The sequence below is a fragment of the Urocitellus parryii genome, chromosome 1 (genome assembly GCF_045843805.1).
Source record: "Urocitellus parryii isolate mUroPar1 chromosome 1, mUroPar1.hap1, whole genome shotgun sequence".
Taxonomy (NCBI): Eukaryota; Metazoa; Chordata; class Mammalia; order Rodentia; family Sciuridae; genus Urocitellus; species Urocitellus parryii.
This window is the reverse complement of record NC_135531.1, coordinates 194,727,061-194,740,562: the sequence shown is the minus strand read 5'-3', so window position 1 is coordinate 194,740,562 and position 13,502 is coordinate 194,727,061. Positions and strand designations below refer to the sequence as shown.

At 38.1% G+C, this 13,502-nt stretch overlaps 1 pseudogene; it reads left to right on the top strand.

The window, feature by feature from the left end:
* Nucleotides 1–2,013: 2,013 nt before the first annotated feature.
* Nucleotides 2,014–13,194, top strand: LOC144251139 (activating transcription factor 7-interacting protein 1 pseudogene; annotated as a pseudogene).
* The last annotated feature ends 308 nt before the right edge of the window (nucleotides 13,195–13,502 follow it).

Genomic DNA, 13,502 nt, shown 5'->3' with positions numbered 1-13,502 from the left:
CCACAACCCTCTGTCACACTCTTCTGCCATGATGTCCTGCCTCACCTCAAGCCCCAGGGAATGGAGTCAGCTGTCCATGGACTTAGACCTTTGAAACTGTGAGCCCCCAAATAAACCTTTCCTCCTTACCATTGTTTTGGTTGGGTCTTTTAGTTACGGTAGCGAAAAAGCTGACAAAGCAATGTTGCACACCTTTTCTTAAACTTACTGGCTATCTGGATATCCTTTTTTTGGTGAAGTTGTTGACCAAATCTTCTGCCTATTTTCCCATTAGAATCTCTGTCCTTTTGTTGTTGTAGTTGTGGATATTTGTTTGTTTTAATGGATTGATAGGAGATATTTTATGTCTGGGTTTCCATCTTTAATGCATGTTACAAATATTTTTTCCTACTTCATAGATTAAGTTTTGCTTTCTTAATGATGTTTTCTAATGAAACTACATTCTTAATTAAACTATTTTTAGTGTCATGTATTCACATTTAATTATTTTTTATAATTGCTTTTTGGTGTCCTGTTTAATGCCTTTGCTTTACCCAGGGGGATGAAGTTTTCTACTATATTTTCTTTTAGCAGTATGTGTGATGTAGCTTTACTTTAAAAAAAGTAATTTTTTTATTAAGAACAGAAAAAAATATTGATAAATATCATTAATATCTTGTATTTCTATCCTTTCAAAGAGGCTGAATTAATTTATATATTTACATTATTTATATAAATGTTTCTTGAAATGGTGCCAACTAAGAATAGAAATATCTTTCTTAAATAATTTCATATGCCTAAGAAGGAAGACAATAAGTATACATAAAGGACTGTAAAAATTGAAAGGAATAAAAGGAAACACAAAATGTGCAAATAAGGAAACCTAGGTATGTTTTATTTTTCTTTCTCTTCTTGGGTGGGTGACACGGAAGACTGCATGGAAGAGATGGCATTATATCCAAGCCTCATGTATGGAGGGAATTTGGGCATGAGATATGGTGAAGGTATTTGGAATAGTGAGAATAGAATAAACAAATTATCAAAACTGAAAAGGAGTGTTATACAGAGAGTTCTCAACTTACAAAAGCTGAGATTATAATTTTTTTAACTTTATGATGGTGCAACAGTGATACACAATTCATTCAAGGTAATAGCTGTATTTTGAGTTTTGATCTCTTTCCTGGCTAGCAATACACAGAACAATTCTATTTTGCAATGCTGGGCAGGACTGTGAGCAGGAGCTCCCAGTCATCTATGTGACCACAGTAAATAAGTGATACCCTGTAATGTGCTGGGTTGCTCTGCTGTGATATTCAGTATGTTTGTTGCACTAAATGCATTTTCAATTTAATGATATGTTCAATTTACAAACAATTTACTAGGGTTAGTGCCATAGTAAATCAAGGGCATCTGTATATGCAAAGGTAGGGGCAATTTAACCAGATAGCTTATGTGCAGTATGACTAATAAGTCTCTAACCTTGTGTTATGGTTTGGATGTGGGGTGTTCCCCCAGATCTTGTATGCGAGACAATGCAAGAAGGTTTGGAGGAGAAATGATTGGGTCTTAGCCTTAAGCTAATCAGTAAATTGATCCCTGATGGGATTAACTGAGTGGTAACTGGGGACAGGTGGGATATGGATATGGGGTGTACATTTTGTGTCTGGAGACTCTCTCTCTGCTTTCTGATCATCATGTGAGCCACTTCCCTGTGCCACACTCTTCCACCAAGATGTCATGCCTCACCTCAAGCTTCGAGGAATGGAACCTGCTATCTATGGACCTCTGAAACTGTGAGCCCTCAAATAAACTTTTCCTCCCCTGAAGTTGTTCTGGTCTCGCAGAAATTGACTAAAACATATTGACTATTAAAAACAAATTCAACAGAAAACACAAGTCTAAATTGCATGTAATTTCCTACAAAGTGGCTGTATTACCATCTTTTCAGTTACATTAGCAGAAACCAACCCTAGCCAGTTTAAGTCCAAATAGGAAGAGGGATAACTGGGTAGTCCATGGAATCTAATGGTAGGCATGCAGATAAGATTCAGAGATCAGATGGACTATAAAGACTGGTGCTCCATAGTGACCCAGGTAATCCTCCATCAATTTATCTGCCTCTTGGGGGCGTATCTGTTTCATTCAGTTCTCCTTCTAGAGAATGGCTTCTTTGATTCTCAGGCCAGATGTAAGAAAAATAGCTTTGAGGACCTCTTCCATAACTCTTCCATTTACAAAATCAGATCAATGTGCTTGGAATCCAAAATTCCCTGGAGAATGGGCTCATTGAACCAGTTTCAGTCAAGTGTCCATTCCCAGTCTGATCAACTGTGGCGGGGCAGTGCACAAGAGGGATGTAATGGCAGGCATCATCTTTGCTGATGTGATTCTTGGTAGCCTTCCCTCCTTCCTCTACAACTATCAAAAGCAGTGAGACAGGCATTGTTCTAGCGATAGAAATGCATCAATGAAAAAGAGCCCAAATTGTGGTCACCATGGAGTTTATCATCTAGTGAAGAAAATTACTATATAAACAAGGATATAATATACCTTGTCAAGTGGCACATCCTTAAAAGAAACCATAGAGCAGTGTAAGAAGATAAGGAAGGATAGGGTGAAAGACCTCAATTTTAGATCAGGTGGTCAGAAATGCCTCTTTGGGAGGGACTATTGAGCAAAAGGAATGCCTCTTTTGAAGGGAATGCCTTTTATGAAGAATTGCGGAAAGGTAATTTCATCTAGAAATGCATGTAGGGTTGGGTATTGGCTTTCATGAGGAACTATTAGAAAATTAGAACTAGAGAATGAGAAGAGTGGTGGGAGACAAAGTCAGAGACATGATTATTATTTGTAATTAGTGGGGAGTTTTCCCTTTCTTAATTGTATATGTTGTCATGAACAACATATAAGTAGAAATCTCTGAACAATTGCATGTTTTCTTTTGAGATTAGAGACTTTTTTGGCCCGGGGAAGGTACTGGGGATTGAACCCAGGGGCACTTTTCCATTGAGATATATCTCCAGCTCTTTTCATTGTTTATTTTGAGACAGTGTCTTGCTAAATTGCCTAGGGCCTCACTAAGTTTCTGAGGCTGGTCTTGCTAACCTCCTGACTCAACACCCAAGGCACCAGGATTACAGGCATGCTTCTTAAAACCTCTAGACTACTTTCAACCGCTCTTATTCATCTTATGTATTCTCCTAGAGTATTAGAAATAATTATTTTTATGTAGAACTTGATATTCTTTGCTCTAAAAATAAAATTCATTTTAATCCAAACATGAAATCTACATTGAATCCCATACTTTCTTACACAAAACTGACTGATAAATCTGGAAAGTTCTTCATACAGATCATTTCACTATTGTCTGCTTCTAGAATCAGTCTTATTCTTTAAAATTTGCCCATAATAAAAAATAATATGCTTTTATCTTTACCAGAAAACATCACATTTGAACTAGCAGATAGGAGTGCTAGTTTAACCCTGTCACACACTCCTTCTGTGGTTTAGAGTGTTAATATTTTGGGGACCAAATTCCATAAGTATCTTAAAGCAATTTGAAAGCATTAAGTTATCATTATCATCTCCAGCTCCAATTACATTGTTAGGCACATGGTAGATATTCAATCAATATTTTAATGAAAGAATGAATTCAACAACATTACTTCTCAAGAGTTTAGTTAGATGCCCCATTAAATAATCTACTAAGTAATCAGAACTCTCTCCTGCCTTTAGTGTTTGATGGAGGAGGGAGGGAAAAATATGGTGTGGTTTAATCAGCAAACATTACTTAAGGCTTCCAATGTGCCAAGTTCTATATTAGGTACTGGAATTCCAGGAAGGAGTAGGAAGAATCTTTGCTCAAAACTGTTTATTTTGTGTTGGTCCATAGAAGGAAACCACCTACATACCTATTGATGTGTTTTCTGTTCTTATATTCTGTGAGTTGTTAGGACTATTCAGAACCGTTAGAACTGTTGTCTTTCCCATTCAGATAAGCTAAATAAATAACTCTCTTACCAGCTGGATTTAGTTTTGAACATTTTTCTTCTTAATTAAGCAAAGCCAGGTTCATAAAACATGAAGATCAGCCTCCATTTCTGAAATGGTACATTGTAATCTGGCTCCTCAATAGAATCATATGGTGAGATTTTAAACACCTCCAATTCCTGAACCTCACCTGAGAGTTTCTGATTTAATTTGTTTGATATAAGCCTGAGCATCAATCTTTTTATATTTCTCCTCCCAATTCTGTCATGTGGATAGAGTTGAACACCACTATTTTAAGGATTTCATTTTTTGTATTTATTCTAAGAATTTCAGGAGCAACTAAGTTCACATGTATATAATTTAAAGTTCTTTTTAAAATTCTGAGGATCAATATCCTGTTTGGCCTTTAATATCCTACAGTTAACAGTACTGCTGATTACACATGTGAATGGACATGTGTAATGACAAACATGAGAACTCTTGGAATGCAGCTTATCTCTCAGTTTGAACCCACTCTCTGTAATGCAAAGAAATGTGATTTTTTTTTGAAGGATCTGCAATAGCATTATCATAATGATTTACAGTGAACTTCCTAAACATTACTGCAACATTGTGTATGCAGGTTCTTATAGGTTTTTCTGGGAGGAAAGGTCTCTAAGTCAGATATTCAAGTCAGACATGGTGGCTTTAATCTTAGCAACTCAGGAAGCTGAGGCAGGAGGTTGCAAATTCAAGGTCAGCCTCAGAAACTTAGCATGATCTTGTCTCAAAAAAAAAAAAAAAAAACGAAAAGAGGACTAGTAATGCAGCTTAGTGGTAAAGTGCCCCTGGGTTCAATCCCCAGTACCTAAAGAAACAAATACATAAATTAAATCAGATAGTCAAAGGGGACTGTGAAGTCTTCTAAGGTTATTAAAACAGCCATTGCACACTGCTATAAAAATGCAGAGTCCCCCACAAGTTTAGAGGAGAAAGTACTGATGTCTCTCAAAACCAGTCTGATAAGAGGTAAGAGAATGTTTCTTGACTTTTCAGAAGAAATTTGAGAGTACCTCCTACTTCTTCCCACTCTGTTTCTAAGAATGATTCCATGACAGAGGAAAGTGAATGTGAAAGACTTCAATATATCCAACCACCTTTCTTTTCTGGGAGTGAGTCAATACACTTTCTTCTTCCTATACTTTTTGCTCCCTAAAGAAATTTAGGAAAACTTTCTTCACTCTTTGCCTTTAAAGCCTTTGTCATATACTTATTATTGCTTAACATTATATGTATTTCATTGTTTATTGTTTTGCTCAGTAGATAAGCAGAAGGAGCCCAGGACTCTGCCTTATCATGGTAGTTTTGTTTTTCACTGGTGCTTCTCACTGTCTAGGACAGTGCCTGGCATGTATTAGGTGCTTATGAAATGTTTGCTGAATGAACAATGAGTCAGTATTCAGTATCATCTGTCACCATCCACTTCCTCATTTGGTTTTATAACAGTGTTCATTCACACTGCCTTTGTCGGTCTCTCAAGTCAAGACAGAAATTTCAGAGTACGGACCAAACAGATAACTGTCATATCATCATGGTTGATTCTAGGATATTTTGGTCTATTATGCTTCCTAAGTTATTGATTGCCTGGTCACTGAATGACAGAGAGGCTTGACTTCATTTTCTAGAGTTCCTCTAAAAAGCCTATCAGGGAGTGCAGGAAAGTTTAGTAGAAGGAGAAATACAAAGAACATTAAAATGAGAACCCAGATACTTGAGATCTAGATTTGGCTCTGGGGCTGTAAGATCTAGTGGTAGGTAATTAGCTTCTCTCTCTTAGTGAATGTCTTGGGCCAGCAGATTCTGATTTCAGGCATATGTGCTTTCCACAGCAAGTCAGGATATTCACTCTTTATCTGTAAGTTCTGTGCCTGCATATTTAACCAGCTATGAGTGGAAAATATTTGAAAACAATTGTGTCTGTACAGATTGTGGAAAGACTTCCTTCCCACTTTTCATTATTCTATAAACAATACTGTATAACAACTGCTGATATATCATGTACATTATATTAGATATGAAGTTAATTCAGAGATGATTTAAAGTATACAGGAAGGTGTGTGAAGAATATATGTAGATATTATGCTATTTTAATAAGGTATATGGGTATTCTACAAATTTTGATATCCAAGGGAGTCCTGGAACTGATCCCCTGAAGGGCAACTGTAATAAGTACTAGGCACCGACATGTAGGATTCACACAAGAATCAGAGAAACTTCACAAGGGAAGCAAGCAGCTAAGGAATTTTGCGTCTGTGTTTGGGCTCATCTACAAGTAGTATATGCATCTCTCATGATTTAATTAGCAAAATCTTCAGCCCTTTCAACAGGCTGAAATATTATTTCCTTGTGATTCCTTGGCTATGTCCACCCCTATCTGAGACATGATAGAAATCGCTCCTTTTGTCTTGATGGGCTATTCATTCTCCTTTCATGAACTGGACTACCTGGTGCCTCTTTAAGTTACCTGTATTTTAGCATGACCTAGCATATTATATTATCTCCATTTTTCACTAGGAAGACCATGAGCTCTTAAAGACAGATACAGTAAGTACTTAGTCCCTACTAGGTGCTTCTTCAATTTTGGATAAGCAAATGAGTGAATGAATGTAACGTTTGCTATGATTACAGCTAAATAAATCAATAAGTCAAATTTACCTCCTATTTCATTGAAATTAGAACAAGACTGAGTTCAATCACTGAGTTCACTGATAACACTTCTTACAGTTAAGGATTATGATTTACTTTTTAAAATGTCATTCCTTACAAGTATCAAAACCTGATAAGGTTCAAATGGCAGCTGAATGTTATAGTGAGCTTTTATACTTCCATGAAAAGCACAGAACTTCTGGGTTTGGAGGCTCATGCCTATAATCTCAGGAACTGGGGAGTTTGAGGAATGGGGATGACAAGTTTGAAGCCAGCCTGGGCAATTTAGTGAGGCCCTGTTTTCAAAATAAAAAACAGGGCTGGGGATGTTAGCTCAGAGGTAGAATACCCTTGGGATAAATCCCTAGTACCAGACGTACACACACACAAATACACTCACACATTCACAAATGAACAACAACAACAACAAAAATAAAGAAAAGAAAAAGAAAAACGAAATTACAGCATCAGATATAGGTCTTACCAAATGTTAGAGCTAGAAGAAACCTTGGCTCTAATCTAATTATGCAGCAGTAAGGAGACAGAGGCTCAGTAATTAATTCACCTGAAGTTCCTAATAGATAAGCCACTAGCTGAGACCATAACCCAAACTTTCTCATTTCTACTTAGTTCATTAACCTCACTGCACTACTACACAATCTATAGTTCCTGTGCTTCGATTTAGAATTAAATTGGAAATTTCTCTTGCTTTTGCCTTCCCCTCCTTTCCGGGCAGACCCTGTTTGGGGCATTCAATCTCCAGTTGTGTCCTCTCCTCTGTGTACTTTGCAGTATTTCTGTGCAGTTAACTTGCTACTTGAGGCTCCTTTTCTCTCATTTCCCTCTTAGAGTCTTCTGAATGAAACTGTAATTCTGGAAATTGACAGGGAGTGTGAAAGGGGTGGAAAGGCAGCAGATGGAGTGGAGGGAAGGAGGGAAGTGGGGAGTCTGGAAACAGCCTGGAGGCAGCCACAACCTGGTGGCCTAAGCCCACAGATGCATTGCTTGACTTTGAAGAAATCTACACACATATTCTCATGAATATTCTCATATGGCAATAATATTGTACAGGTGCAAAGCACTTGCAATCATCTCATGAGAGAAGGGATATAGGGTGAGGAGCAACCCAAGTTTGAGTATTGTGATTAAAATTATAATAATTTACTATAAATAAATTACTGTGAGTTTTTGGCAGACCATATAGCTCCTCTGAACTTCAGTTTCCTGATCTATAAAATGGAGTATATTCTATGGCCCTCTTAGATTGTTTTGGAGAACCAATCAGTTTTAATATTCAAAGCACTTTGCCAACTATAATTGCTATATGAATGAAGTACCTGGCATTTGGCAGTAGGAATGTTTGAATCCTTATTCTTAGAATCCACAGCAGGATGATTCTAATAGCTATGTAAATGTTCAGTTTTGTGGATTTGTTACAGGGTAGTGATGTTTAAATACCTGAATCAACACATATGTGTGTATTATGACATATATTCACCTCATCTTCTATCAATCAAACCTATCCCCCAGTCTGGCTTATGTAAGGCAGGCAGAACAGGGTGGAAAGTGTGCAGATATGGATGGGCCCCAGAGAGAGGGATCTCTGCAGTTTTCCATCCTGGTTGCAGAGAGGGAGAGAGTGTTAGTAGAGTAGGCCTTGACAACACTACAGAGATTTTTGACTGCCAGTGTGGCACTGAAACAGAAGCAGGGTGAGTTATGAGAACTGTATGGGGAAGTGAAAAAATACGAGGTGTATCGTAAACTTTGTGCTCTATCAGATAAGGAAGCACACAGAATAAAAGACACTTCAGACTTGTCATGTGGACAATGGACATCTAGGACAGGGAATCAGTCAAGGTCACAGCAGGAAAGAGCTGGCACTACATCGGTAGGAAGTTTGAACAGGTATTATTTACAAAAGGATTGATTGCAAAGGTAATGATACAATATATGTTTCAAGAACCTAGAGCTAGATACAGCAGAAATGTTGCCACCACCAGGCTGGAAGGGATGAGGAGAGGGCATAATTCTGGAAACCAGAAGCAAAAGGATTCATGCAGAGGAAACTGATTCTAATTGGAAACCAGAGGTTTTCCAAATATTGATGTGGTCCATTCTGTTCAGACTCCAGGGCAGAGCATGGGGTGAAGGTGAGTTTAGTAATGAGCTGGTGTGGGCAATTGGGAGATTTTTAGAAATCTCATTCCAATTTCTTGGCACTGTATAAACCTCTAGAACTTTGGAAAAATCCCAGGGAAAGGGAGGAGCATGGGCACAAACTGGTTAACTTTGAGTTTCCACCCCTACAGCGGAATGGGGACTTGAAATAGAAATTGAGCTCAGTTACAGAAAAAGACATATGTTATGCTTCTTGCAAAACATAAGTTTTGTACTGAGGATTGTAGCCACGACATATAATAAGGTGAATACATGTTATATGGACCATAGCAAGGATCTGTAAGCCCAGTGTTATATATCACATACATGTGTAAACATATACCACACACACACACACACACACACACACACATACACACAGAGAATCCATGGGTGTTATCACCACCCAATGACAATGTAAATGACATTTGCATCAGGGTATAATGAGGAAGGGTGCTGGCAAAGAGGAAGGAAGAATGGGATGAGTAAGAAATCAGTAGGAGTGTATTAAGTCAGAAATATCAAGCAAGGAAGGAGCAAATGCGATTTGAAATGGCAGGAGCCACGGGTGTGATAAGCTGGAGACTTCTTAAATGACATCATGCAGTCAGCAGAGAGCAGCTCTTTGTCCACCCTTGTCCAGGATGAGGTCATGAGGAGGAGCAGCATGCAGCCACTAATGGAGAAGAAAAGGAAGAGAACCTGGAGTCCCTGGAGACTCACAGCCAAGTCTGATTTTCCACTTCCCTGTTTTCACTTCCATGGGAGCATCTTCAGCCTGTCTATGGCTTTCTTTCTCACAGTGTCTCTTCTTTTTAATCTAGGTTGAGTAGTGCCTAGTTACCCGTGTGTCTATTTATAAGTTTTGTAATTATTTTCTGAAGTGTTTTAAAATTTGTGAACCTCAATCCCCATTCTTTCTTTATTTTTTTTTAAAGAGAGAGAGAATTTTAATGTTTATTTTTTAGTTTTCGGCGGACACAACATCTTTGTTTTTATGTGGTGCTGAGGATCGAACCCGGGCCGCACGCATGCCAGGCGAGTGCGCTACCGCTTGAGCCACATCCCCAGCCCAATCCCCATTCTTAATTATTGAGAAAATGCAATCTAGCTGGGAATGGTGTGGCATGCTGGTAATTCCACTATTCAGGGGGCTGAGACAAGGGGATTGTGAATTTGAGGCCAAATTTAGTGATTATTCAGTCACTTTACGTGGAAGTTGACACAATCAGGACTATTTTACTTTGGAGGGCTTTAGACACAGTCATGGGTGGCATTAGTAAGCACTGGCCATTGTTAGCACTGTTTCAAACTATTGCATCGGCTGCATCCTTTAAGTTGTATCTAGAATTATCTGGTGTTAACACAATCCTCCTTGACACCAGTCATCTATTGAGATATAGTCACATTATCATTTAACCATCGATAGGATAGTCTCCAGTTCCCTTCATTTACCTGCAAATAATTTTATTCTTCCTTAAGGCTGAGTAATATTCCATTGTGTATATGTACCATATTTTCTTTATACATTCATCTGTTGAAGGACACATAGGTTGGTTCCATAGTTTAGCTATTGTGTATTGAGCTTCTATTTATAGAATAGATGTGGCTGTATCACTGTAGTATGCTCATTTTAAGAGTTACACTCTTCCTTTGTTGAAGGTTTTCTTTCTCCCAATCATGAAATTCTTTCCTTCTCATCTTTCCAACTTTAAATGCACACTTAACCCTTGAGTTATAACTTAGAGTTATAACTCTAGAGTTATAAAAACTTGAGTTTTATAATTTAGAGTTATAAAAACTCTAAGTTACAGTATATGCTACTGGATAAATATTTAGTAGACCTTTGGAACAATCTGTGAAGATTCAAAAATGCTCTTGGAAAATAAATAATCTCTCAAGCATATGTGGGTGTATGTGCCTGCCTTTTTTCTTTCCAAATTAAAAGTATTTTTCACCCCAAATATTTGATACTGGGTGACCTAGTTTCAAGTCCTATTTTGACTACATATTGCTTAGGCGGCATTGGAGAGTTCACTAAATGGCTCAATGTGTTTCCATAATTGAAAATTTAAGAAAGCAATATCTACCTTTTATCTTTAGGGAATGAAAATACTTGGAATACTTTAAGGGCTTGGTAAATGTTACCTATGTTTGATCTTATTCCATTCCACTAATGATACAGATGTGTTGAAGGCAAAGTAAGAAAAAAGGACTGACCATAAATTAAAGTGTAGAAAAAAATTCCAGTAGTTCTCCAGTCTACTTTGTGCATCCATTTTTATTGTTTTAGGAAACACTTAAGTCCAGCTGGATGAGATAATTTGGGTGTTGATTGCAGCAGAGATATTTTTTTTAAAGGAACCTAGATTTTTTAATTTGTTCTGATTAGTTATATATGACAGTAGATACATCATACATAAGTGGAGGTAACTTCTCATTCTCTGTACATGAAGATATGGTGTTGAATTACACTAATTGTGCAGTCATATATGCACATAGGGTAATAATATCTGATCCATTCTACTGTCCTTCTTACCCCCATATCCCTTCCCCTCCCTTCATTCCTCTCTGTCTAATCCAAAGTACTTCTATTCTTCCCTAGATGCCCCCCCCTTATTGTTAATTAGTAATTTCAAATCAGAGAAAACATTTGGTGTTTGGTTCTTTGGGACTGGCTTATTTCACTTAGCATAATAGTCTCCAGCTCCATTCATTTACCTGCAAATAATTTTATTCTTCCTTAAGGTTGGGTAATATTCCATTGTGTATATGTACCACATTTTCTTTATACATATATCTGTTGAAGGGCACATAGGTTGGCTCCATAGTTTAGCTATTGTGAATTGAGCTTCTATTCATAGAATAGATGTGGCTGCATCACTGTAGTATATTGATTTTAAGTCCTTTGGGTATAAACCAAGGAATGGGATAACTGGGCCAAATGGTGGTTCCATTCCAAGTTTTCTGAGGAATCTCCATACTGCTTTCTATAGTGGTGATACCAATTTGCAGTTGCACCAGCAATGTATGATTGTACCATTTTCCCCACATCCTTGTCAACATTTACTGTTGATTGTATCCTTACCAAATCCTGGCAAGGTATCCTTGCCAAATCCCGCTAAACCAAACAAGGGTCCTTCTGTGCTCAGTCCTAGTATTCAAGGGAACCATTAGGAACAATGCTTGCCGTACAGGCTGTTCCCACAGCACACTCTATTGTACAAGCCATAAGGACTTTACATACAGTAGGCCCATCAGGACTCTATAGTCCATCAAATAACCGTGGTCCTATACAGATGAGAATTCCAATTTCTGCTTTTAGTACTTCATCTTCTGCAGAACAAAACAGCACTACCACCCCAAGAATTGAAAACCAACAAAACAGTAGATGCCTCTGTTAATAAAAAAGCTGCCGATAGCACATCACAGACTGGAAAAGCCACTGGCAGTGATTCAAGTGGTGTCATTGATCTCACAATGGATGACAAAGAGACTGGAGCTTTACGAGATGCCAAAAAGCTAAATCACACTCCTGTATCAGCCATGGGTTCTTCTTAGCCTATGTCTTGACCATTGCAACCCATACAACCACCACCACCTCTTCAGGCATCAGAGGTGCTAACAGGTGGACCATCTCAAACAACACACTTGCTACCTACAGCTCCAACCATCTTGAATGTAACACATCATACAATAACTCAGGTGACCACAAGACTCCCTGTGCCAAGAGCTCCTGGAAACCATCAGGTGGTTTTTACGACTCTTCCAGCACTACCACCTCAGGCTCCCCTCTGAGGAACTCTTATGCAGGCCCTTATTGTTCATCAGGTCAACCTTCAAAAGAGTGTTACAGTTTGAGTGCCTCAAACCACCACATATGTTGTAAACAATGGACTAACTCTGGGATCAGCAGGTCCTCAGCTCACAGTGCATCACCAACCACCACAAGTGCATACGGAGTCCCCATGTCTTGTGCACCGGCACCCTTACCAGAAGCCCCACAACTACACCAGAAGCTGCCAGCACCTCTATACCTCAGAAGCTACACTTGAAGTTAGCACAAGTTCAGTCAAAATGACATTATACTGTCATGGAGTATCCTGGAGGTGGATTGAAGCTGTGCTACTGTGGAGTTACCAACTCTATGCTTACTATGAGGAACCCAGTGCCACTGTGTTCTCACAATGGAAAAAGACTGGGGAGGTAAAGTCACTTCCCTTTCCCAGGGCTTGTACTCTTACCCAGTTTGTTTCTGGTAGCAAATACTATTTTGCAGTAGGAGCCAATGATATTTATGGATGTTTTGGACCTTTTTGTGATCCTCATTCAACGAATGTGATCTCTTCTTCCCAGAGCAGTGAAATCTTGGAGACTTGATTGTTTCCTCTTTTAAAAGTTCCACCTTTTGGTCTTGTTTTTAATCTTGTGCAAGATACCTAATGTAAAATCCTCATTTCTGCAAGATTTCTTGGACAGATGTGTGTATATACTACATTGTTTATAACCAGAAGTAAAATAAACTCAGCCTTTAAAGCAAGAATCTTCTCCCAGACCAAAAAAAAAAAAAAAAAAAAAAGTAAATGTAGAATATCAAGAATATCAAGCCCAATTTAATATAGAGGAATAAAAGTGACTATTTTCCAATTTCTGGATAACAGATAAATAATTCAAAAAGTAAAGAATAT